We start from the raw sequence: 27,649 nt of genomic DNA, 5'->3' as shown, positions 1-27,649 counted from the left end.
TTACTCCTGAATCCTCTTAATTGTTTCTTTCTTGTATTTGCCCTTTTCCTTTCCTATTTGGCGAGATTTGGCTTTCTGTTTAAGGATCTTTTTGCAGTCCTTGTCCAGCTTTAGTCTAGTGATAACCACCTTGCTGGGGTGAATGCCTACATGGACAGTTGTGCCATAAGCCTTCTCCTGCTGCATTTGTTCAGTGTAGATGACATATTTCTTCCTGTAAGCCTGGACTACTTTGCCAATCTGCTGCCCTTTGTAGTGTCCTCGGACAACCTGAACTTCATCACCCTTTCAGATGGGCAGGCATCAAACATTGTACTTCTGTCTCAGCTCTTTGGAAAGAGAAGACATCATCTTCCTGTGAATGTGGGAAGGTGCACTGAAATGCTTTGTATGGTCTTGCTCTGGTCTGAAGTCACAAAAGGGCACTTCAGCAATGGCCACAGAATAGAAGAGTCATTTCCATTTTCATGAAATAACTTTTTACATCCCTTTACTTTCTGTCTCTCTGTGTGTCTTTCAATCTGAAGTAAGTCTCCTATAGGCAGCATATGTAAGGGTTTTGTTTCCTTATCCATTCAGCCCTCCTGTGTCTTTTGATTGGAGCATTTAATCCATTTACATTGAAAGTAATTGTTGATACATATGTAGCTATTACCATTTTATTATTCATAACTTTGATTTTTTTCCATCTTAAATAAGTCCCTCTAATATTCCTTGTAATACTGGTTTGGTGGTGATGAACTCCGTTAGCTTTTTCTTGTCTGGGAGGCTCTTTATCTGTCCTTCAATTTTAAATGATAACCTTGTTGGGTAGAGTAGTCTTGGTTGTAGGTCCTTGCTTTTCATCATGTTGAATATTTTGTGCCCATCCCTCTGGCCTGCAAAGTTTTTATTGAGAAATCAGCTTGTAGTCTTATGGGAGCTCCCTTGTAGGTAACTAACTGCTTTTCTCTTGCTGCTTTTAGGATTCTCTCTTTGTCTTTAAACTTTGCCATTCTAATTGTAATGTGTCTTGGTATGGGCCTGTTTGGGTTCATCTTGTTTGGAACTCTCTGCCCTTCTTGGACTTATATGTCTATTTCCTTTGCCAGATTATGGAAGTTTTCAGTCATTATTTCTTCAAATAGGTTCAGCCCCTTGTTTTCTCTCTTGTCCTTCTTATACCCCAATGATGCAATTCCTGTTACTCTTGATGTTGTCCCAGAGGTCTCTTAAACTCTCCTCATGCTTTTGGATTCTTTTTTCTTTTTGTTGTTTTGAATGGGTGTTTTATGCTACCTTGTCTTCCAAATCACTGATTCGATCCTCTGCTTTAATCTGCTGGTGATTCCTTCTAGTGCATTCTTCATTTCAGGTATTGTATTCTTCACTCTGACTTGTTCTTTTTTATGGTTTCTATGTCCTTTTTATGCTTGCTATCTCTTTTTTTGAAGTTCTAAGTTCCTTGAGCATTCTTATAACCAGTGTTTTAAACTTTGCTTCTGGTAGGTTGCTTGCCTCCATTTTGTTTAGTTCTTTTTCCTGGAGTTTTCTCCTGTTCTGTCGTTTGGGACATATTTCTTTGTTGCCTCATTTTGGCTGCCTCTCTGTGTTTGTTTCTCTGTATTAAGTAGGGCTGCTATATCTTCCAGTCTTGTCAGGTGGCTTATGTAGTAGGTGCCCCCATGGAGCCTGGTCACCTGAGCCTGGTGCTCCAGGAGTGTCCTTTGTGTGGGTTGTGTGTGCTCTCCTGTTATAGGTGAGCCATGATTGCTATTGGCATGTCAGTGGGTGGTATTGACCCTCAGGTTGACTGGCTGTGGGGTTTGGCCATGTCCCCAGCTATGTGCTGCTGTGTGGGGGACTTACCCCACTGAGTGGGATTCACCCTAGTGGGCTCTGGTGCCTGTTGAGACCACCCTATATATGTGCCACTTGTGGGGCTAATTGGGTGGTGATCTGCTGTGGTCTGAAGCCAACCTCCAAGTATGTTGGTTCTGGGGCCTCTTAAGAGGGGATCCAGGGCAGCCCCAGGTCAGCCACTGCCTGTGACTAGCTGGGGAATAGCTGGTAGGAGCTACAAAGCAATCCATAGTTTGTCGCTGCTGTGCTGTTCCTGGAGGTGTGTGTGAGAGGCCACACTGTGAACTGAGGATGGCTGCCACCAGTACTGGGTCTTGGGTACCTCTGCAAAAAGTCAGGACACTCCGAGGCCTGCTGCCACCTGATGGCTCCTGTGAGGTTCAGCTGCTGATAAAGCCTCCTGCAGTATTCAAGTTGGGTGAGGCAGGGTCTTAATGAGTCAGCAGGGTGGAGCAGCAGAGCTCACAGGCCAATCAGATTCAGATTTGCCCTTTGGGTGTGGGCTCAACACAGGAAAAATGGTGCCCACCTGCCAGCTGCTTAGAAATAGGACTACCCACACAGGGAAAATAAGGAGTGTCCCTCCAGTCCTTGCCCTGAAGTTGTACAACTCAGTCTCTCCCCATATGTCTCCATTGCCCCCAGAGTCACCATCCCTCCACCAGAGCCCAGGGTGAGTGCCTATGCAGGCTGTTAAGAGGATATCTGGGTTTCCCGCAGCCTTGTGTCCCACCTGAACATTCAGAATCCCCACTGTTTTTCACAGTTGGAAGTTGTGGGGGCTCTTCTTCCCAGCACCAGTACTCCAGGCTGGGGAGCGTGGTGTGGGGGGCTGGGGTTCCTCGCTCCTCCAGGGGAAACCTCCATGGCTGAGATATCCCTCGTGGTTCTCAACTGCCACGTGGAGGTTTGGGGCCCGTACTGTGCCTTCGCCCCTCCTACCAGTCTCAACATGGCTTTTTAATATTTTTAATCATAAGATTTCTGTTTGGCTAGACTTCAGATGGTTCTCCAGGTTGATTGTTCTATAATTTAGTTGTAATTTTAATGTGTTCACAGAAGGACACAGGCATAATGTTTATCTACTCCACCATCTTGGACCTCTCTTCTTGAAAGGCACTTAAATTTTGTTTCATTTTGAAATAATTATAGATTTGCAGGAATAATTATAGATAACTGCTAAGTACAGTTATAGAGTCCCTGGTACCTTTCATCCAAGACATCTTATATAATTGTAGTATGATGTCAAAACCAGGAAATTGATATTGGTATAATACACAGAACTAGAACACAACCCTAGTCAATTTTCACCTTTGTGAAACCTACATTCATGTGTGTGCACACACATGTATGTGTGTGTGTGTGTGTGGTTCTATGCAAATAGATGCCATGAATAGGTTCAGGTAACAACCACCATCAGGGTATAGAACTGCTCCATCACTACAAGGGAACTCTAATGCTTCCCCATTAGAATTATTCCTCCCCAAAACCCACTTCTCCATAAAGCAACTTCAAAAGTTGTCCTGATTTTGTTCATTTGAGTCTTTTTTTCATTGTCAGTCTAGCTAAAGTCTTGTCAATTTTGTTGGTACTTTCAAAGAACTTTTGGATTTGTTGATTTTCTCTATTCTATTTCATTGATTTAATCTAATTTTTATTATCTACTTCCTTCTGTTTGCTTTGAGAATAGTTTCTGCTTCTTCCTGTTACTTAAGGTGGAAGGCTAAGTTATTGACTGGAGAATTTTCTTTTTTAAAGCTATGAAGTTACTTTTAAGACCTGCTTTAGCTATATCTCTTAGTTTTGACATGTTGTGTTATTACGCTTTCATTTTGTCTCACAGTATTTTCTAACTTACCTTGTGATATTTTTTAACCTATTGGTTATTTAAGAGTGTTGTTCAATTTCCATATATTTGTGAATTTCACAGATTTTATTCATTCATTCATTTCAGATTTCATTACATTTGACTAGAGGACATAATTTGTGTGATTTCAATTATTTAAGTTCATTGAGTTTTATTTTTTGACCTAGCATATCGTCTATTTTGGAGAATATCCCATGTGTTCTGGAGAAGAATGTATATTCTGCTGTTGGGTGAGTGTTCTATAGATCATTGTTTTGTCTAGTTGGTTTATGATATCATTCCAGTCTTATTCATCATTGTTAGTCTTCATTTTAGTTGTTTTATTCATTATTGAAAGCAGGTTATTAAAGTATCCAGATTTGTGTTATTTAATTATCTATTCTGTCTTCAATTCTGTCAGTTCTTGATGCATGAATTTGGGGACTCTGAATATATGTCTATAATTATTGTAGCTTCATGATACATGATACAATTCTTGATGAATTGACCCTTTTATAATTTTTAAATGTTGTTATTTATCTCTAGTAATATTTTTTTTTGTTTTAAAGTCCTTATAATGCCCTAAGTAGAGAATTCAGCCACACCATTCTAGACTTCTGACCTATAGAACTGTAAGATAATAAATACATATTTTTATGTAAGCTGATAGCTTTCTGGTAATTTGTTATGCACAAATAGAAAACTAGTACCAATTAGTGTGAGCTGCTGTCTTAAGTACCTAAAAGTGTGATGGCTTTAGAATTTGGCAGGGGATGGTGGCTGGAAAATTTTTGAGGAACGTGATAGGAAAGGCCTAGATTGCACTGAAGAGAACAAAAGTAGAAATATGGATGTTGAGAATGCAACAGGTGACTGGCAGAAGGGGAATATTTGTTAAGTAGTGGAAGGATGCTTAGAAAAGATTGTTTCCAAACAAATATTCAAGGGGAGGCTTGGTTTCTTCTTGCTGTTACAGGAAAAATTCAAGAGGAGAATCAGGGAAGATCTGTTAAACAAAAAAGCACCAGAGCAGAGATTCTGGAAATTCTCATACATGCTGTTGCTTTTACCAGGAGTTTTCCCTTTACATTTGGCAGTGTGTTCCATTGTGTCAGTGTACCACCATTTGTTCATGTCTTCCTGTGAATTTATCTTGCCATCTGTGTGATTTCCTTACCTACTCACCACCTTTGTGCTGTTATTATCAAACATATTACATTCTTCTCTTACTGACCCCCAAAATACAATTATATGTGTATTGCTTTATGCAATTGCTTTTTAAATAAGTTAAAAGAGAGGACATATGCATTACACTGTCTTTTATACTTATTTATATAATTACCCTTACCAGAACTCTTCATTTATTTTTCAGTGAATTCAGATTGTCATCTGTTGTCACTTGCTTTCAATCCAAAGAATTTTCCTTAATAAATCTTATGAAGTAGATCTGCTAGCAGCAAATTCTCACAGCTTTTGTTTATTTGGCAATGTTTTTATTATGCCTTTCTTTTTTTTCTTTTTTTGAAGGATAGCTTCACTGAATACTAAAATCTAAGAAAATGGATTTTTTTCTTTCAACGTTTTAAATATTTTCCTCCACTCTCTTCTTCCTTGCATGGTTTTGAGGAGAAATTTGATGTAATTCTTACCCTTGCTCCTCTATAGGTAAGGTTTTTTTCCTCTGACTTCTTTCAAGACTTTCTCTGTCTTTAATTCTTTGCTGCATTGAATGTAATATATATAGGTGTAGACTTTTTTTGGTATTGATGTTCTTTAGGGTTCCTGGATCTGTGGTTTGGTGTCTATCATTAATTTTGGTAATTTCTCAGTCATTATTTCTTCAATTATTTCTTCTATTCTTTTTCTCTCTTTTATTTTCCTTCTGATATTCCCATTATGTGCATGTTACTTATTTTTATTATTGTTTTAAAGTTCTCATGTATTTTGTTTCTTTTCATTATTTTTCTCTTGGCATGTCAGTTTTGGAAGTTTCTGATGACGTATCTTCAGGATCACTGATTGTTACTTCAGCCATGTCAGGTCTACTAATGAGCCCATCAAAGGCAGTGTTCATTTCTGTGTTTTGATCTCTAGCGTTTCCGTTTATTCCTCTCTTAGAACTTCCATCTCTGTTTATATTGTCCATCTGTTCTTATATAATGTCTACCTTATACATTAGAGCCCTTAAAATATTAATCACAGCTATTTCAAATTCATAATTCCAACATTTTTGCACATGAGTCTGGTTCTGATGCTTTCTCTGTCTCTTCAACCTGTCTTTTTGCCCTTTAGTATGCTTTGCAGTTTTTTGTTAAAGCTGACATGATGCATGAGTAAAAGGAACAAATGTTCATTGGCCTTTAGTGTAAGGTTTGGTCATCTGGATATGTTCACTGTTTGTATCAGAGGACAAACTTTCCTATGGGGTGGGGGAGTCTTTGTTTAGTCTCTCATATTTGAGTTTCCCTAGAGACTTCTTAAATATTAGCTGAAAAGTGCACTTTTTTTCAACTATATTTCCACTATTATCCAGGAGTCCTGTCAATGTGGTGGTGAGGTATGCGGCAGGGAAGCACTCTATAGTCTTACGAGCAGGTTTCAGTATTTGTGGACCTGTGCCCTGGGCTGTGACCTTCATATGTGCTCCTCATGCCTCCTTAGGTGGGACAAGAAAGGTAAAGGGGTGGGCATTTCCTTCCCCAGGTTGGTCAGGCTCTGGTGGAATAATTTCTCCTGAGGACAGGCCTTGTTAAGAAGAACAGATGCTCTGGCCTATTTACAATGGCTACTTCTGCCCACATTCCATCTGAAGCAGAAGGGGATTTTTCTCCCATCTTCAGTGTAAGAACCTGGTGTGGCTCCTGGATGTAAAACTCACAAAAGTGTGCCTCCCTAGAATTTTTAACTCTCAGTCTTGTCTACACTGAGCCTCCAGCATTTGTCAGTTACAGTTCAGGTTTTCCTGCCCCAGCACTGGTTCCCAAGGATGATTCTGCTTGTGGGTTTCTGCTCTGGTAAGTTATGATTCTCAGGGTTCACCTCTATATCTCCAATTTTGGAGGTTTCCCTTTGATCTCACTTCTCTAAAGGACCAAAGAAGAGTTGTTGATTTTCACTTTGTACAGCTTTTGTATCATTGTGAGGATGGAGTGTGAATTCCTAGCCCCTCACATGACAGACAGGAAATAAAAAGTTACCCATATAAAAAAAATTAAAAGATGATCTGTATTCTTTTTTTCACTTTTATTGAAAAATAATTGACATACATCACTGTCTAAATTTAAGGCATACAGCATGATGGTTTTATTTACATATATTGTGAAATGATTATTACAATAGGTTCAATTAATGTCCATCATCTCATACAGATACAATAGAAAGAAAAGAAAGAAGAAAAAACTGTTCTCCTTGTGATGAAAACTCTTAGGATTTACTCTCTTAACAATTTTTTAACCACCTTCCTATAATTCCCCCATCACCCCAAACTTCAACTCTGGTAACCACAAGTCAGATCTGTTTTTCTATGATTTTTTTTTTTTTTTTTTTTTTTTAGATTTCACATATAAGTGAAATCATACAGCCTTTCTCCATCTGACTTATTTCATTTAGCATAGTGCCTTCAAGTTCCATCCATATTGTCACAAATGGTAGGATTTTTTCACTTTTTATGACTGAATAATATTGCATTATAGATGATATAGATATAGATATATTAGATGGTGCAAAAGTAATTGCAGTTTTAGCAATTATTTTTAACCTTCTAAACTGCAATTACTTTTGCACCAACCTAATATAGCTATACATATACATATAGATAGATGATATAGGTATATATCTCACAATTTCTTTATCCATTCATCTATTGATGAACACTTAGGTTGTTTCCATGTCTTGGCCATTGTAAATAAGGCTTCAGTAAACATAGGGGTGCAGGTATCTTTTTGAGTTAATGTTTTCATTTCCTTTGAATGTATTCCCAGAAGTGGAATTGCTGGAGCACATGGTAGTTCTATTTTTCATTTTTTTAGGAACTTCTTTCCATGGTGGCTGCACCAATTTACAATCTCACTAACAGTGTATGAGGGTTTCCTTTCTCCACATCTATGCCAGCATTTGCTATCTCTTGTCATTTTGAAAATGGTCATTCTAAGAGGCCTGAGGTGATATCTTATCATGGTCTGAATTTGCATTTCCCTAATGATCAGTGATGTTGAGCATCTTTACCCATTTTTAAGTTGGGTTATTTGTGTTTTGCTGTTGAGTTGTATGAATTCATATATTTTGTATATTAACCTCTTATCAGATATATGGTTTGCAAATATTTTTGTTCATTCCATATGTCATCTTGCCACTTTGTTGATAATTTCTTTTGCTGTACAGATGTTTTCCAGTTTTTTATTTTGTTTTTGTGCTTTAGGTGTTATATCTTTAAAAAAATTACAAAGACCCACGTCAAGGAGCTTTATTTCTGCTTTCTTTTAGGAGTTTCATGGTTTCAGATCTTACATTTAAGTCTTTAATCGATTTCAAGTTAATTTTTGTGAGTGGTATAAGAGAGGAGTCCAGTTTCACTCTTTTCTATGTAAATATTTGATTATCCCAGCACCATTTATTGAAGAGACTGTCTTTTCTCCATTAAGTATTCTTGGCTCCCTTGTCAAATATTAGTTGACCATATAAGGTTGGGTTTATTTCTTGGCTCTCGATTCTGTTCATTGATCTATTTGTTTTTATGCTAATATCATAGTATTTTGATGACTATAGCTTTATAGTATAGCTTAAAGTCAGGAAGTGTTTTGCCTCTGCTTTGTGCTTCTTTCTCAGGGTTTATTTGGCTATTCAGGGTCTTTTGTAGTTCCATCTAAATTTTAAGGAGTGTTTTCTTCTACTTCTATAAAAAATACCATTGGAATCTTGATAGGGATTGCACTGAATCTATAAACAACTTTTAGTAGTATTGACATTTTAACAATATTAATTCTTCCAATCCATGAACACAGGATAATTTTCCATTTATTTGTGTCTTTTTCCATTTATTTCATGAAAGTCTTATAATTTTCCCAGTAGAGATCTTTTACCTCCTTGGTTAAATTTATTCCAAAGTATTTTATTGTTTTTTTATGTTATTGTAAATACAACAGATTTTTTTTTCCAGGTAATTTGTTGTTAGTGTATAGAACCACTACTGATTTTTGTATGTTGATTTTGTATCCTGCAACTTTTCTGAATTCATTGGTTAGATCTAAAAGTTTTTGGTTAAGTCTTTAGGATTTTCTATACATGAAATCATGTCATCTGCAAATAGAGAAAAATGTACTTCTTCTTTTCCAATTCTGATACCTTTTGTTTCTTTTGCATGCCTGATTGTTCTAGCTAGGATTTGTAGTACTATATTGAATAAGAGTGATGAGAGTGGGCACCCTTGTCTTATTCGTAATCTTAGAGGAAAAGCTTTCAACCTTTCACCACTGAATATGATGTTAGTTGTTGGCTTATCATACATGGCCTTTATTTTGTTAAAATATATTCTTTCTCTGCCTTATTTGTTAAGCGATTTTATCATGAGTGGATGTTGAATTTTGTCAATTGCTTTTTCTGCACCTATTGAGATGATCATATGATTCTTTTCTTTCATTCTATTATTGTATTGTATCATATTTATTGATTTGCATATGTTGAACCATCCTTGCATTCCAGGGATAAATCTTACTTGATCATGGTTCATTCACCATGATTCTTCTAATGTGCTGCTGAATTTGATTTGCTAGTATGTTATTGAGAATGTTTGCATCTATATTCATCAGGGATATTAGCCCGTGGTTTTCTTTTCTAGTAGTCTCTTTTTAAAAAAAAATTAGCAGCTTTATTACAATATGACCCACATACTATACATATACAGCTCACCCATTTAAAGTGGGCAATTCAATGATCTTTTCTAGATTACATTATTAATTTTTAAATGTGGTAAAATATATATAACATAAATGTTGTCATTTAAATCATTTTAAGTGTATCATTCAATGGTGTTAACTATATTATGAATTCACAATGTTGTGCACCATCACCACTATCTATTTACAAAATATTTTCATAGCCCAACCAGTATCTCTGTAATTTCTTCCCCCACCCTTTTCTTCTGCCTCCCCCAGCTCCAGTTCAAGCGATTGTTTCTCAGTCTAGTTGTGTAGGACACAGCTCCCTGGCCCATGCTGGTATTATGAGCCTTGCACTCGCCCTGGCTGAGGCAGTCAGTTGCCAGCCGAGGCAGTTGCTTGCCATTCGAGGCAGTCGCTTGCCAGTCGATGGTTGGCAGCTCACGGCAGCACATGGCAGCTCATCACAACTTCCAGCTGCTTCCCGGCAGCCCAGCTCCAGGGAGAGCTGTTGTTCACAATCTTAGCTGTAGAGGGCGCAGCTCACTGGCCCATGTGGGAATTGAACCGGTGGTCTTTGGGGTTAGGAGCAGCACAGCACTTCAACAGCCTGAGCCCCCTGGCTGGCCCAGTCTCTGTAATTTCTAAGAAACAATTCCCCATTCCTCCTGCCCTCCCCGCCCCAGCCCATGGCAACCTCTATTCTACTTCTTGTCTCTATAAATTTGCTTATTCCAGGAACCTCATATAAGTGGGATCATGTAATATTGTCCTTTTGTATTGGCCTTATTTCACTGAGATAATGTTTTCAAAGCTGATCCATGTTGTAGCCTGCATTAGAACTTTGTTCTTTTTTCCCCCAATTTTTTTTGTGGTAAAATACATGGAACAGAAAATTTACTATTTTAACCATTTTTAAGTGTACGTTTCAATAGCATTAAATACATTCCCATGATTGTACAACCATCACCACCATGAACTTTTTCAATCTTGCAAAATTAAGACTCTATAGCTATTAAATAGTGTTTCCCCATTTTCCCCTGCCACCATTTCCTGGCAACCACCACAGCACTTTTTTTTTTTTTTTTTAAAGGTCTCTCTTTTTATTTTTATTTTTTTTATTGGGGAAGAGGAACAGGACTTTATTGGGGAACAGTGTGTACTTCCAGGACTTTTTTCCAAGTCCAGTTGTTGTCCTTTCAATTTTAGTTGTGGAGGGTGCCATTCAGCTTCAAGTTTGTGTCCTTTTAGTCTTACTTGTGGAGGGCACAGCCCAGCTCCAGGTCCAGTTGCCGTTACTAGTTGCAGGGGGCGCAGCCCACCATCCCTTGTGGGAGTCGAACTGGCAACCTTGTGGTTGAGAGGACGCGCTCCAACCAACTGAGCCATCCAAGAGCTCAGCGGCAGCTCAGCTCAAGGTGCCATGTTCAATCTTAGTTGCAGGGGGCACTGCCCACCATCCCTTGCGGGACTTGAGGACTTGAACTGGCAACCTTGTGGTTGAGAGCCCACTGGCCCATGTGGGAATTAAACCGACAGCCTTCGGAGTTAGGAGCACAGAGCTCCAACAGCCTGAGCCACCGGGCTGGCCCCCCACCACAGCACTTTTTGTCTTTATGATTTTGACTACTCTAGGGACCTCATATAAATAGAATCATGCAACATTTGTCTTTTTGTGACTGGCTTATTTTACTTAGCACTATGACCTCAAGGTTCATCCATGTTGTAGCATATGTTAGAATTTCCTTCCTTTTGAAGGCTGAATAATATTCCATTGTATGTATAGACCACATTTTAGTAATCCATTTATCTATCAATGGATACTCACATTGCTTCCACATTTTAGCTATTGTCAATATGCTTCTATGAACATGACTGTACAAATATCTCCTCAATATTCTGTTATCAAAACTTTTGGGTACATAGTCAGAAGTGGAAGTGCTGGATCATATGGTAATTCTATTTTTAATTTTTGAGGAACTACTGTACTGTTTTCCATCTCAGCTACACCCCTTTACATTTCCAACAACAGTGTACAAGGGTTCCAATTTCTCCACATCCTTGCCAACATTTGTCATTTTCTGTTTTTAAAAATATTATACTCATTATGGATTATGTTTTCTCACTTCTTTGCATGCCCCGTATTCTTTGAGAAGATGCCAGACATTGTGAATTTTACCTTGTTGGTGCTGGGTATTTCTGATTCCTACACATCTTTCTGAACTTTGGTCTGGGATGCATTTAAGCTACTTGAATACAAAATGTTAGATCTTTCAGGTCTTGCTTTTATGATTTGTTAGGTGGGTCTGGGGCCGTGCTCCGTTTAGTGCTAATTATTCCTTGCTGCTGAAGTGAGAATTTCATGAGTACTCTACCCTGTGCCCTGTGGATTACAAGTTTCTCATGGCTGTTGGAAATAGGCATTATTCCCAGCTCAGTATGAGCACTGGGCACTGTTCCCTCTAATACTTTTGGGAGATTCTCTATGCAGCCTTGGGCTATTTTCTCACACACTTGTGCTGGTCAGACTCTGCTGAGCACCTACAGGGCCAGAGCTCTCTCTGTGCAGCTCTTGCCTCTCTAGTCCTTTGTTCAGAGAACTGGAACCACTTTGGTCTCCTTGACTCAGGTGCTCCTGCAGGCTTCATCTGGGTTCCTGCTTCCTTGGTTGTGGCCTGGAAGCTGAAATAATCATACAGTTAATTCCATTTGTTTCTCTTTCTCAAGAATCACATCATTCATTGCCTGGTGTTCAAGTCTTGAAAAACAGTTTCCCATATTTATTCTTTTTGTATTTGGGGTTGTTTCAGATGAAAGATAAACCTGGTCCCTGTTACTCCATCTTGGCCAAAAGTAGAAGTTTTTCTCATTATTTTATTCAAAACAAAATAGTATTTTGTCTTTTAAAAATACACACATATAGCACTAAAGTAAATTCATGCTTCTATTTGGGATTTTCCTCTCTTTTCCTTCCCATTCCACGAAGTTTCTTCTGACTCATATTCTCATTCATGGAGTCTTTCTTCATCTGGGTCTAAACTGTTGTTAAAGCTATCTGATTTTTGTGTTTTTTTATTTCTGGAAGTTCTATTTGGTTCTTTTTCAAATCTCCTTTGTCAGATTTATAGTTTCCAGTTGTTTCAGAAATTTACAAGCCTGGCTTTATCCCCTTGAACATAATAAGCACATTTTTTTTACAGTTTCTGGCTGCTAATTCAAGTATTTGGATTTTTTCAGGTCTGTTTTTTTGCTGATTCTCAGTCATGGTATATTGTCTTACGCTTCTGGTCATCTTTGTTTATGTACTGGAAAGGTACTTAAGTGTTATTTTTTGAAATAATTTAATGCTAAGTGTGATATTACCATTATTCTAAAAAGATTTTTGCTCCCTTCTGCTAGGCACAGGGTGCTCTAGCAATCTGGAGTTACTTTGCACCAAGTTCAAGTTGAGATTTTCTGAGCCATCTATGTGATTCAAGGCTGGTCTGCAGTCCATAAGCAGGCTGGCTCACTGCGAACTCACTCTTGGAATGTATCCCTTCTTGTTTCAGCCCAAAGCAGGTGTGGTTTTCTATGGTTCACATCTACAATGGATCCTGGCCTCCTACTTTTGTTTCTACAACCCCCCAAAAGTGCCAAAAATGACACAAAGCCAATTAGCTGCCATTTCTGAAAGGGCAGAAACAGCCTTAGTGCCTGACTTGCCTCTGGATCTCCTTGTTCCCCTCAGTCTCGTGACTCATCACTATGTATTAGACATCTCCTGCTTCAATACAAATGGCTTTAATGAATTTTTACTTGTCTTCTTTGATAGGCCCTTATTTCAATGTTTGCAATTATTGAAAACCTGTCCATAATTTAAATGAAAAGTTTTAAAATTCTGTCTTTGTCATTTACATTTATTTTTGTATAAAGTGTGCGGTGGAGTTCTTTTCTTAATTTTCCCTCAGTGGTAACCACTTTTCCAAGAACCATTTATTGAATAGGTCCTCCTCTCCTCATTGATCTTCCATGCCAGCTCAGGTATGTATCAAAGTTCCAGGTATGTAAGAATCTAACCCGGGGCTGATTACATCATTAGTTACCCATTACCAGTCCATTTTTGGCCCTGAATATGCACCATTGCGATTTAATTACTACAGCATCATAATAATTTAGTATCTTTTAAAAACATTTTTTTTATTTTTTAATTACAGTTAACATACAATTTTATATTAGTTTCAAGTGTACAACAGTGATTAGACATTTATGTAACTTACAAAGTGATCACCCCAATAAATCTAGTACCCAAATGACACCCTACATAGTTATTACAATATCATTGACTACATTCCTTATGCCATACTTTTTATTTTAGTTTATTGGGGTGATAATAGTTAGTGAAATTACATAGATTTCAGGTGTACAATTCTGTATGACATTATCTATAAGTCCCATTGTGTGTTCACCACCCAGAGTCAGTTCTCCTTCCATCACCATATATTTGATACCCCTTACGCTCATCTCCCACCCCTCCACCGCCCTTACTCTGGTAACCACTAAACTATTGTCTGTGTCTATGAGTTTCTGTTTCTCATTTGTTTGTCTTGTTCTTTTGTTGTTTTTACAAAAACAATTCCTTTTGCAATTGCAGCAAAAAGAATAAAATACCTAGGAATAAACTTAACCAAGGATGTGAAAGAACTATATGCTGCAAAGTATAAGACTTTTTATTTTTTTATAATTTTATTTGGGAATATTGGGGAACAATGTGTTCCCCATGGCCTGTCAGCTCCAAGTCATTGTCCTTCAATCTAGTTGTGGAGGGCGCAGCTCAGCTCCAAGTCCAGTCGCGGTTTTCAATATTTAGTTGCAGGGGGCACAGCCCAGCATCCCTTGAGGGAATTGAACCAGCAACCTTGTTTTGAGAGCCCACACTCTAATCAACTGAGCCATCTGGCCACACCTCCGGAAGCTCAGCAAGGAGCTCATTGTCTTCAATCTAGTTGTGGAGAGTGCAGTTCACTGGCCCATGTGGGAATCCAACCCATAACCCTGTTGTTCAGAGCTTCCGCTCTAACCAACTGAGCCATCCGGTCACCCATATAAGACATTTTTAAAAGAAATTGAAGAAGACAGAAAGAAATGGAAAGACATTCCGTGCTCATGGATTGGAAGAATCAGCATAGTTAAAATGGCCATATTACCCAAAGCAATATACAGATTTAATGCAATCCCCATGAAAATCCCAATGACATTTTTTAAAGAAATAGAACAATAAATCATCAGATTTGTTTGGAACCAGAAAAGACCCCAAATAGCCAAAGCAATCTTAAGAAAAAAGAACAATACTGGAGGTATCACACTCCCTGACTTTAGCTTGTACTAAACAGGGCAACAATAATCAAAACAGCATGGTACTGGCAGAAAAACAGACACATAGGCCAATGGAATAGAATTGAGAACCCAGAAATTAAACCACATAAATATGGACAGATAATTTTTGACAAAGAAGCAAAAAACATACAATGGAGAAATGACCGCCTCTTCAATAAATGGTCCTGGGAGAATTGGAAAGTCATGTGCAAAAGAATGAAACTGGACTGCTATCTGTCACCATGTACCAAAATTAATTCAAAATGTATCAAAGACTTAAGCATAAGACCTGAAACAATAAACTGCATAGAAACTGCATGAAGAAACATAGGTACTAAACTTATGGACCTTGGGTTCAAAGAGCATTTTATGAATTTGACTCCAAAGGCAAGGGAAGTCAAAGCTAAAATAAACGAATGGGACTATATGAAACTTAAAAGCTTCTGCACAGCAAAAGAAACCATCAACAAAATAAAGAGGCAACCAACTGAATGGGAGAAGATTTTTGCAAGCAGTGCCTCCGATAAGGGGCTAATATCCAAAATATAGAAGGAACTCATGAAACTCAACAACAAAAAAACAAACAACCCAATTGAAAAATGGGCAGAGGACTTGAAGAGACATTTCTCCAAAGAGGACATACAAATGGCAAATAGACATATGAAAAAATGCTCAACATCACTAATCATCAGAGAAATGCAAATCAAAACCACAATGAGATATCACCTCACCCCAGTCAGAATGGCCATCATCAACAAGACAAATAGTAACAAATGTTGGAGAGGCTGTGGAGAAAAAGGAACCCTCATACACTGTTGGTGGGAATGCAGACTGGTGCAGCCGTTATGGAAGGCAGTGTGGAGGTTCCTCAAAGAATTACGAATAGAATTGCCATATGACCCAGCAATCCCTCTCCTGGGTATCTACCCAAAAAATCTGAAAACATTTATACATAAAGACACGTGTGCTCCAATGCTCACTGCAGCTTTGTTTACGGTGGCCAAGACATGCAAAACAACCAAAATGTCCTCCGATAGGTGAATGGATAAAGAAGGGGTATATATACACAATGGAATACTATTCAGCGGTAAGAAAAGATGATACAGGAACATTTGTGACAACATGGATGGATCTTGAGAGTATAATGCTAAGCTAGATAAGTTGGACAGGAAAAGCAGAGAATCATATGATTTCACTGATATGTGGTATATAAACCAAGAACAACAAAAGAACAAGACAATCAAATGAGAAACAGAAACTCATAGACACAGACAATAGTTTAGTGGTTACCAGAGGGTAAGGGGGGTGGGGGTGGGAGATGAAGGTAAGGGGGATCAAATATATGGTGATGGAAGGAGAACTGACTCTGGGTGGTGAACACACAATGGGATTTATAGATGATGTAATACAGAAGTGTACACGTGAAATGTATGTAATTTTACTAACAATTGTCACCCCAATAAATTTAAAAAAATTTGTAGTAAGATAGTTTTCATCTTTCTTCTGTTTTCAGAAGTCCTTTTAATATTTCTTGCAATGCTGGCTTGGTGGTAATAAATTCCTTTAGCTTATTCTTTTTGGGAAACTCTTTATCTCTCCTTCAATTTTAAATGATAGCCTTGCTGGATAAAGCAATCTAGGTTGTAGGCCTTTGTTTTCCATCACTTTGAATATCTCCTGCCACTCCGTCCTGTCCTGCAATGTTTCTGTAGAAAAGTCATTTGATAGTCTTATGGGAGTTCCCTTATATGTAACCCTCTGTCTTTCTCTTGCTGCTTTTAGGATTCTCTCTTTGTCTTTAACCTTTGCCATTTTAACTGTAATGTGTCTTGGTGTGAACCTGTTTGGGTTTATCCTGGTGGAACTCTCTGCACTTCCTGGGCTTGTATGTTGGTTTCCTTCACCAGGTTTGGGAAGTTTTCCGACATTATTACTTCAAATATGTTCTCAATTCCTTGCTTCCTCTCTTCACCTTCTGGTATTCCTATGATGCACATGTTATTGTGCTTGATGTTATCCCATAGGTCTCTTAAACCATCTTCATTGTTTTTTATTCTTTTTTCTTTTTGTTCTGTTTGGGTGATCTCTGCTACCTTGTCTTCTAAGTTGCTGATTCGATCCTCTGCTTCATCTAACATGCTGTTAATTCCTTCAAGTGAGTTCATTTCAGTAATTGTGTTCTTTATTTCTAACTGGTGGTTCATTATGATTTCTCTATCCTTCTTTATGTCGTCTCTAAGCTCCTTAAACATTCTTATCATCAGTGTTCTGAACTCTGTCTCTGATAGGTTGGTTACCTCTGTTTCATTTGGTTCCATTTCTGGAGGTTTCTTCTGTTTTTTTTATTTGGGACATGTTTCTTTGTTTCCCCATTCTGGCTGACTCTCTGTGTTTACTTCGTTGTATTAGGTAGATTCCCTAGAGTTCTTAGTTTTTTGCTGGGTTATCTTATGTAGTATGTGGCCTTTATATTTGACTTACACTACTTCGTTCTTCTCCTCTGCATGTGCTCCAAAGGTGACTCTTGTGTTGTGTATATTGTTCTGTTAAAGAAGATCTTTAATTGCTTTTCGCTTGCGAGTAGTTGGGGTTGACTCCTAGGCTGACTAGTTGTGAGACTTGGCTCTGCCCATAGCAGGGTGTTCTGCTGCGTAAGGGGTGACCACTTAAATGAGGTTTGGCCCCTATGGGCTCTTGTGCCTGTAGAGAATTCCCTCTGGGTGTGTCACTTGTAGGTCAAACCCGGTAGTACTCTGGTTTGGTCTGGAGTTGGCCTCTGGGTGTGTTCAATCTTGTGCCTCTTAAGCTGCGCCCTGGTAGGGCAATTTCAGAACAAAGCAAATCAAGCACAACAACAACAACAAAGGAAAAATCAAATACATTCACATGTAAAAACAATCGATAACCCACACTCAACACAGGCAAAGATATCAAAGATAGAAAAACAAAACAGAACAAAAAAAGCAGTGTCTGTGTTGGTTTAAGCCCACCAAGTAATATCCAGGTTGTCCTCTGCTGTACCAAAGAGTCCTTTGTGTATTGTGCAGGCAGAGCCGGTCTCCTGGTGCCCAGAGTGATGTTGGGACTGCAGATTTAGATGCGTGGGGCTGAGGGGTCTGGATGGTAGTTTCTACAAAGTCAGTGCAGTTTCTGCTCTTGCCTGCACATATGCACACTGAGAGTAGCACCACCAGCCCTGTGCCTAGTTCTCCAGAGTCTTAGGGCACTTCTTCAGTGTGTGTGTGTGTGTGTGTGTGTGTGGCGGGCGGGAGATTTCTGAGCTGCTGAAAGCTGGGAGCTGTGTCTGCCGCCTACTGCTGATCCCTGGGAGTGCCTCCGCAGATGTAATTGCCCTGCCCTAGGCGGGCCAGAAAGGGTGGGGGCTGGGGATGGAGGGGTCTTCTCTCTCCCAGCCCAGGCGTGTCACACTCTTCCTGCAGGCCAGAAAAGGTGGTGGCTGCGGGTGGAGGAGTTTCTTCTCTCCTAGCCCAGCAAAAATCACACTCTTCCCAGCTTCTTCCCTGGGTCAGAGCTGCACGCTGGTCTTTCCAGAGTCTGAGCACCACAGTTCCTCTTTGTAATCTGACACTGCTCCTCAGTTCAGGGGACAGTTTAAGTCTCTGGAAGGGGGGGGCGGGGGGGGGTAGGATTGGGAGAGTGGGGGGAGGGGCCAGGAGTTTGTGTCCTTTGTCCGACCTAGGGCCCAGCTGGTGGTCTCAGCTGAGGTTACTGCCTCAAATGCTGGATATGTTGCCCCCTCGGTGAGAGAGATCAGCTGTGGGATGCAGGGAAGGAGCCTACCTCCTGGCTTTTGTGTTCTCTCTTCCGTCCTGGGATCCCCTGCATCTCTGCAGCTGCAGATGCCAGCGGCGTTTCCCCAGCCACAGGTGTGGGCCATGTCTCCGCTCCCTTCCCTCTTCCCATTTGCCCAATTTCCCCACCTCCAAGTGATCCTTGCACTAGCCTCTTAGCTGTTCTGCGTGATGAGCAGAGAGTCCTTTGATGAGTTATAGATGTCCCGTTTGTGATAAGATCCGGAGGAGAATTCAAAAAGTCCGTCCCGCTGCCACCAATGACACATTTTTATGTTTTATTGATTAGAGGTCACAGTTTCCATTGGGGCTTGAAGAAATAATAGGAAGCATTTCTTTAGTTCACTAGCCCTGAGAATTTTTCCAGGAGATTGAAATTCATATGTATCCTGGTGCTCATGTATCAGTGTTTGGTCTTCATCTAGGAAAAGTCCAAGATGACCAGTTATGTGCCAAGATGATAGAACAAAGTTTTCCTGTGAAGTAAGTGCCACCATGGAGTATCAGTGATTTTGGCAGAAATGAGAGGTGAAAGCTAATGGTTTTTAAATGTTTTAGCTTTTAAGGGAATGTCCTCACCAAATAGGAGCTTGCATTTGAGTGCAAGTATGGAACAATGGGCATTGGCTCCAAGAACACCACTCCACACTCTGGTCTGGATGATGAGAAAGCACCCACAGGGACTAGCTTGGGGCAAGGAAGCCCCCACATCCCAGCCAGTGGTGCCCAGAGTCCTGAGGCCACAGAGTTAATGAGAACAACCCAGAGCTACAAGCTTCGTTAGATCTTAATGGACCAAGGAAAGAGGAAACTGCAGTGAGGGGGCTGCTGGGCTGTGGCAGAAGGGCTTCCAAGTATCCTCTCTTCATCAGCTCTCCTGTGTCCTGTGGGACTTCAGATCTGTACGCAGAGGAACATCACTCCTGGGCTCTGTGAGCATTAGGTGAGGTGTTGGAAGGGTGAGACATGTCTCTAGAGCAGGAATGACTGGAGAACAACACCTGCATGGGCTAGCAAGATCCAGACTTTGGTCAGTTCCCGGCATAGCCAGACAGGGCACTTGGCTGTGAAATCCTGGGGACTGGGTTGTGGGTGCAGGAGACAGGCAAACTCATTCCTTTCCTAGCTCAAAGCAAACTCCTTCCTTCTTCCCAGGGTGCTGCACTTAGGGGAAAAAAAAAAAAAAAGGAGGGGGGGCTAACAAATTAGAATGATGATCTGGACCAAACTGCTTGGAGATAAATGGAAACATGCAATATAAGTTTCATCTGTATTGCCAGCAATACAGACAGGTCAGTATGACTCTGTAAGAGTTGTCACCCTGTCCACCTCCTGCACCCAACCCAAAGAGAATATAGGTCTAGGCACTGCAGGAAGCTCAGCACTTGGCAACTGCACATGTCTCTTCACCATGATGTGAGAGGAGAGGCTTACCCACCTTCCTCAAGACTCTCCTTCCCATGCCGTTTCCTCACCCCATTATGCCCTTGCCTTTTCAAATAGGGCAGCTTTCTTCTCCAAATGCTCTTTGCCTTCTGCCAATTACATGCACTGTCTGAGGGGTCAGGACCATTCAGGGCATGCGTGATCCAACCTGGGGGTCTGAGGAGGGTTCAGTTCAGGGTGTCAGACTCCCTGAAGGCAAGACATGGGTCTGACAAGCCTCAAAGGGCAGTGGTCCTGAAGTACACTGGTGGGATGTAACATATTCAGGGATTGTATGCCAAACAGAACAGTCTTATTTGATGGTAATTACCTCTGAAATACTAACAGAGTCCTTAAAAGTTTATGAAATGAGAGACCCTAGGATTCCTGCATTTCACCTGTACCAACAGGACTCCATGATTCTCTGTATATATGAATGGAGCCACAAGAGCCACGAGAGAACTGAGCGATGTAGCTTGAAATGAGAAGAGGGCTCTGTGCAGCAAACCGCAAGGACGCCAGTGTGTTAGAGCGGCAGCACTAGCCTTCCCTCACCACTTAACAGGAGGAACCAGGTATGTATTTTCTCTCCCATTGAAAGGATGAAAGAATAAATGCCAACCAAAATTTCATCACTATAGAAATAAGGATAATGAAGACATTGCATTATATGCACAATGCATTTCTCATTAAAACATTTAAAACAGGAATTTATGGATACATAACATTCATGATGAATATATATTCTCCACCCCCAAGTCATCATATTTCCTAAGGGAAAGACCCAGATTCATTCCCCATGAAGCAATTAAGCCTCCTATCACCCACTATTTAAATTATTAGCCTAACATCAGACAGGAAAAAATAACCTGAAGAACTGGGAAAGAATGGTTTCGAATGGTCTGTTGTCGATACTTTAAATATATAGTTCAACCCTAAAGATTCAACAGATTTAACTAGACTGGCCAAGAAAAACAAAAAGAGAACATTCAAATTATTAAATGCAGGAATGAAAGTGGAGTCATCACTATAAATCCTAATGAAATAAAAAGGATCATAAGGGAAACCAAGAACAACACCACCAACAGATGAGATAAATTAGACAAACTGAACAAATTCTTTAAATTGCCTCAAGAAAAAATACAAAATATGAACAGACCAACAAATAAAGAAATTGAATTAGTAATTTAGAAACTTCTTACTAGTGAATACCCAGGCCCAGGTGGCTTTGATGGTAAATTCTACCAGACATTTAAAGAAAAATTAACACCAACACTTCACAAATTCTCCCAAAGAATAGAAAAGGAGGTAATTCTTCTCAACTCATTCTTTGAGGCTAGTATTTCCCTGACACTAAAACCAGAAAAAGATGTCACAAGAAACTACAGACCATTACCTCTTATGACACAGACACAAAAATCCTTAACAAAATGCTATCAAACTGAATCCAGTAACATTAAAGTATTATACACCATGACTAACTAGGGGATTTGTCCCAGGAATGCAAGGTTGAGTTAACATCCAAAAATTAACTAATATAACTAATGTATTACTAGAATAAAGGCAAAAAAACCTACGTGATTATCTCATAGATGCAGAAAAAGCATTTGACAAAATCCAACACCCTTTCACAGTTAAAAAAAACTTCAACAAATTAGGAATATCAGGAAAGTTCCTCAGTATGATAAAAGGCATCCAGGAAAAACTCACAGCTCACATTATAGTTAAAGATGAAATACTGGAAGCTCTCCCCCTAAGATCATGAACAAGACAAGGATGGCTGTTCTTGCCACTTCTGTTCAAAATTAGGCAAGAAAAAGAAATGAAAGAAAATTAAAATTTTCATCAAAATTGGAAAGGAAGAAGTAAAATGATCTATACTTGCAGATGACATGATCTTCTACATAGAAAAATCTAAGGAATCCAGTAAAGAATGTTATAACTAATAATAGTTGTAGGACATAAGATCAATATACAGAACTCAACTATATTTCTGTACACTAGCAATAATAAACCAAATGAAATTAGGAAATTAGTCAATTTACAATAGCATCAAAAAGATAAAACACTTAGGAATAAATTTAACAAAAGAAATGCAAGATTTACAAGAAATCTGGAAAGAAATTAAAGATCTAAATAAATGAAAAGACATTCATGTTCATGGATTAGGCTTAATATTGTTGAGATTGTGTATTAGTTTCCTAAGCCTGGTCCAGAGGTCTTAGCTCATAGGGAGGAATGCTTCCAGAAGGAGACACAATAATGATGCCATCAAGCTGGAATTAAAGGCTGCCACCCAGCTAGTTTTAGCTCCTCATGCTTCTGAATCAACAGGCAAAAAAAGAGAGGAACTGTGCTATCTGGGTGATTGATCCTGACTACAAAGGGGAAATTGGGTGCTGCTCTACAGAGGAGGTAAGGAATACAGGAAATCCCTTACCATGCCTCTTAGTATCACCCTGCCCTGTGACTAATGGTTTCTTAGATATTATACCCAATGGAAAACTGCAACAACCCAATGCAAGCAGGACTGCTAATGACCCGGATCCTTCAGGAATGAAGGTTTGAGTCACCCCACAAAGCAAACAACCACAACTAGCTGAGGTGCTTGCTGAAGGCAAAGGGAATATGGAATGAGTAGTAGAAGAAGGAAGTTATAAATCCCAATAGGACCTATGACCATTTGAAGAAACTAGGACTGTAATTGTTATGAGTATTGTTTCCTCACTTTGTTATGAATATGTGTGTGCATGTGTATGTGTGTGTGCACACATGCATGCGTGTGCATGATTTACAGAATGTCAAAAAGAAGAGCACACATCCCCCAAGGACTCTTCATCCTCTCCTGGGGAAAGGGTTAGTGCATTTTTGGTTGTTCAGGATGGCTGTATAAAGTTGCACAGAAGAATGACTTTGTTACTGTCTTCATTTGGAGATTAAATATGGATTAGGAGATGTGTATGGGTACCAAGTTGACAAGGGAGGACTGTCATGCTTAATTTTATGTATCAACTTGACTAGATCATGAGGCTCAATTGTTTGTTCAGCTATCCTTTAAATATTGCTGTGAAAGTGTTTTATAGAAATAATTAACATTTACAGTTAGTTAACTTTAAGAAAAAGAGATCACCCTTGATATGTGAGTGGGCATAATCCAGTCAGTTGAAGGCCTCAAGAGCAAAAACTGAGGTTTCCTGGAGAAGAAGAAGACCTCAACTCTAACGTAGAAACACCACATGAGTTCTGGCATGCCAGCCTGCCCTACAGATTTCAGACTCAAGACTATAACTTCAGCTCTTGCCACAGTTTCCAGGCTACTTTGGACTTGCCAGACCCCATTCCTGTTAACAAAATCTATAATAGTTTCCTAGGGCTGCCATAACACAGTACCATACACTTGGTTGCTTAAAACAACAGAAATTTATTCTCTCACAGTTCAGGAAGCTAGAAGTCCAAAATCAAGGTGTCAGCAGGGTGGGCCTCCTTCTAAGGCTCTCAGAGACTATCTGTCCCATGTCTCTTTCCTAGTTTCTGTTGATTGCCAGCAATTCCTGGTATTCCTTTACTTGTAGATGCATCACTCTAATTTCTACCTCCATCTTCACATTGCACTCTCTGTATGTTCATAAGGCCATCTTCTTCCTGTATGCCTCTCTATCCTCTTCTTATAAGAACACCAATTATATTAGATTAAGGGCCCACCCTATTCCAGTTTGACCTCATCTTTCATTATATGCATATCTGCAATGATCCTATTTCAAAAAAAAAGGTCATATTTTGAGGTACTGGGATTAAGATTTAAACATATCTGTTGGGAGGGATGGTAATATTCTCCAAGTTAATCTACAGATTCATTGCAATCCTTATCAAAATTCCAGCTGGATTTCCTCCAGAAATTAATAAGCTGACCCAAAAAAATCATATGAAAAAGGACTCAAGATAGCTAAAGCAATCTTGAAAAACAACAAAGTTGGAAGGCTTACATTTCATGGTTACAAAGTTACTACAAAACTATGGTAATCAAGACAGTGTGGAACAGTCCTATATGTATTACAGAAGTTGAATTCATAGTTAAAAACCTTTCAGAAAATAAAATTCCAGGCCAAGTTGGTTTTACTGGCCATCATATGGATGAATCTCAAATGTGTTATGGTAAGTAGAGGAAGCCAAACTCAAAAGACTACATATATGACATTCTGGAAAAGGCAAAACTATGTGGGTGGAAAACGAGGTAAGTCGTTTCAAGGGGCTAGGGGTAGGAAGGCTTGACCAGAAGGGGCCATGAAGTAAGTGGGGGGCAGTGAAACTCTTCTATAGCTTGATTGTGGCAGTAACGCAACTGTAAGCATTTGTCAAAACTTGCATGATTGGATAAATTTTACTGTGTAAATTACACCTTAATAAAAAAAAAGTTTTGCAGCTGGATGGCAGATCTATAAATAATAGTTAACCTAATAGAATTGAGTGGGCCATAAAGAAAACTGAAAACATCATGATCTACAGCACAGAATTCTCAAAAAGAACCAGTACATATGGATCTGACTATGGGAGGGAATGTTAAACCTAGGAGTACCAAGGGAAAACTATTCAAAAGCAATTATACCCCTAAGTCTTCTCCCCATTTCACACCTCTGGACTAAATGGCAGGGTTTTCACTGAAGGGTTCTGGCAGCTCAGATGGAAGGTGTGGGATCATTTATGAAGCTGACAAGCCCAAGAGGGATGTCACAAAGATGCTGATATCAACAGCTCCCCATGACTCACCCAGTTCTCTCACTATGAAGCTCAAAGTAAATAAGCCATGTCCACACCCTGGAGTTTCTGATCACTATCCCAACAGTCTTAATTTCAAATAGAAGACAAGGGAATGCCAGACATCTAAGGAAAGCGTCCAACATGAAAAATAAACACCAAATCAATCAAGTTGAAAATATCAGTTTGTGGGAAACAAACAGCTGGCAGAAGAAAAAATTAAAAGATATGAAGTACTTCCAATTCCTTAAGGTTTAGACAAGAATGATGAACACATTCCATTTTATTCCTGCCATTAATCACACTACCAGTAGTCACCTACCAAAAGATTCTGAAAGGTGGATTGAAGGATGTAGACTAGATAGGGACCTCAGGACTTGAAGAACAACCCAGTAGGGAGGATCCTTGGGATATTTCTTTCCTCTGTGTGTCCAACTTGGGGTCAGAGAAGCCTGCGATGCAGAAATGCAACACACACACACACACACCATAAGAAAAGCCAAAGTCCAGGAAAGGGTGGCCCAACATGACAGAAACCTTTCCACCATCCTGCCTTTTCTCGAGGCAAATATGAGGAAAGCTACATTTCTGTCTCCCAAAAGGCACTGAAAAAGCTGGCTTCATTGGTGTGGGGTTATGTATCAACCCTTTCACTTACCATAAGTTGGTCCCTGTCGAGCCTGTAGGCCAAAATATTTCAACCTCAGCATTACTAATATTTGGAGCTGGAGGATTCATTGCTCTGGAAGGTGTCCTGTCCATTGTAGAATGTTTTGCAGCATCCCTGGATAACCCACTAGATCCCAGTAGCACACTCCCCCAATTTTAATAACCAAAAAACTATCCGAACATTACCAAACATGCCCTAGGAACATCACCCCTAGTTGAGAACCAATGCTATGTGTCTTCCACACCCCTCTGTATGAAGGATGCAGGGCCAAGGTGGACACATGGTAGAGCCATGTCGTAACTTCTCTTTTCATCTGGAGTAGGAGGCAACACCCTGCCCCAGCCCAAGCCAGCACTGAGGAGACCGTGAGGTAGAGTCCTGTCATCTGGGAAAACATGCAAGCGGACAGACCAGAATAGCCCTGCAGAGACTTTATAAACTCAACAGCCACTGGCACCACAGTCCTACTAAAATGAGCCAGGATGCGCATTCTGAACCAAACAAGTTGACTGCCTGCTAAAACAGATTTAGCGGGAACCAGAGCCTCATAAAGTAATATCCCAAAATTATACAGTCCAAAATTAGTCGTCACACTGGGAACTAGGAAAATCTCAACTCCAATAAGAACAGACAATAGACATCAAGCTAACACATTGTTTGAATTATTGGACAAAGCAGACATCATAAAAATTCTCCATTGAGCAACTATGAACACACTTGAAACACATTAAAGTGCAAGTAACAGTGAATGAAGAGAGAAATTATTGGCAATACATCACAGATGCTCCTTAACTTACGATGAGGTTATATCCCAATAAACCCACTGTCAGTTGAAAATATCATAAGTCAAAAATGCATTTAATACACCTAGCCTACTGAACATCGTAGCTTAGCCTAGCCTACCTTAAACATGTTCAGGACACTTACCTTAGCCTCCATTGGGACAAAATCATCTAACACAAAGCCTATTTTATATTGAGTTGTTGAATATCTTGTAATTTATTGAATACTGACAGTGAAAAGCAGAGTGGTTGTATGGATATCACTTTCATATCATTCTAAATTCAAAAAATTCTTAAGTCAAACCATTATAAGTCAGGGTCCAGTACAGGGATTTCCCAACATCCCCTGCCCCCACACATGCATAGCTTCTGCCATTATCTTCTCCCATTATCGACCTTTGTACCTTCTAATTAATTTTGCTGTGAACCAAAAACGTCTATAAAAAATAAAATCTACTTAAATAAATACACACACACACACACACACACACACACACACACACATATACGAAACACAGCAGAGACTGACAAACTACCCATTTCTGTATAACTCATGAACTAAGAACCGTTTTTACGTTTTCTAATGCTTGGAGAAAAACAAAAGACTATTTTATGAGATGTAAAGACTAAATGAAATTCAAAATTCAGTGTCTGTAAATAAAGTTTTATTGCAACACAGTCCTGTTCATTTGTGTACATTTTATCACAACAGCAGAGCTCTGAACTTTTCACTGGGCTTAAGTAGTATAGTGCATCTTTTCCAACTCTTTTTTTCTCTGACAGTCATATAACTTGCTTTGTTCAATGTCACATTAGTAAATATGATCAAGATGAGGAATGAACGGTGCTTGCATATTTCCAGAATGCTATAACTGCGACATGCAAGGTAGGATAATTATAAGTTCACAAACTTATTGCAATGATGTTGCTAACCTTTTTTGATATCAAAGGGATTATTTATTATGAATTTGTCCCAACTGGACAGTTAACCAAGTTTACTATTTGGAAGTGCTGAAAAGGCTGCATGAAAATGTTAGACGACCTGAAATTTTCACCAACAATTTATGGCTCTCGCATCATGACAATGCACCAGCTCACACGGCACTGTCTGTGAGGGAGTTTTTAGCCAGTAAACAAATAACTGTATTGGAGCATCCACCCTACTCATCTGATTTGGCCCCCAATGACTTCTTTCTTTTCCTGAAAATAAAGGAAATATTGAAAGGAAGACATTTTGATGACATTCAGGACATCAAGAGTAATACAATGACATCTCTAATGGCCATTCCAGA

At 39.4% G+C, this 27,649-nt stretch overlaps 1 pseudogene; it reads right to left on the bottom strand.

Annotated features, from left to right (window-relative positions):
* LOC109460025 (large ribosomal subunit protein uL24) lies at positions 1-26,514 on the bottom strand (annotated as a pseudogene).
* Between the last annotated feature and the right edge of the window lie 1,135 nt (positions 26,515-27,649).

This window comes from Rhinolophus sinicus, linkage group LG10 (genome assembly GCF_036562045.2).
Source record: "Rhinolophus sinicus isolate RSC01 linkage group LG10, ASM3656204v1, whole genome shotgun sequence".
Lineage (NCBI taxonomy): Eukaryota > Metazoa > Chordata > Mammalia > Chiroptera > Rhinolophidae > Rhinolophus > Rhinolophus sinicus.
Note: the sequence above shows the minus strand (reverse complement) of the source record. Positions and strands in the feature narration are given on the sequence as shown.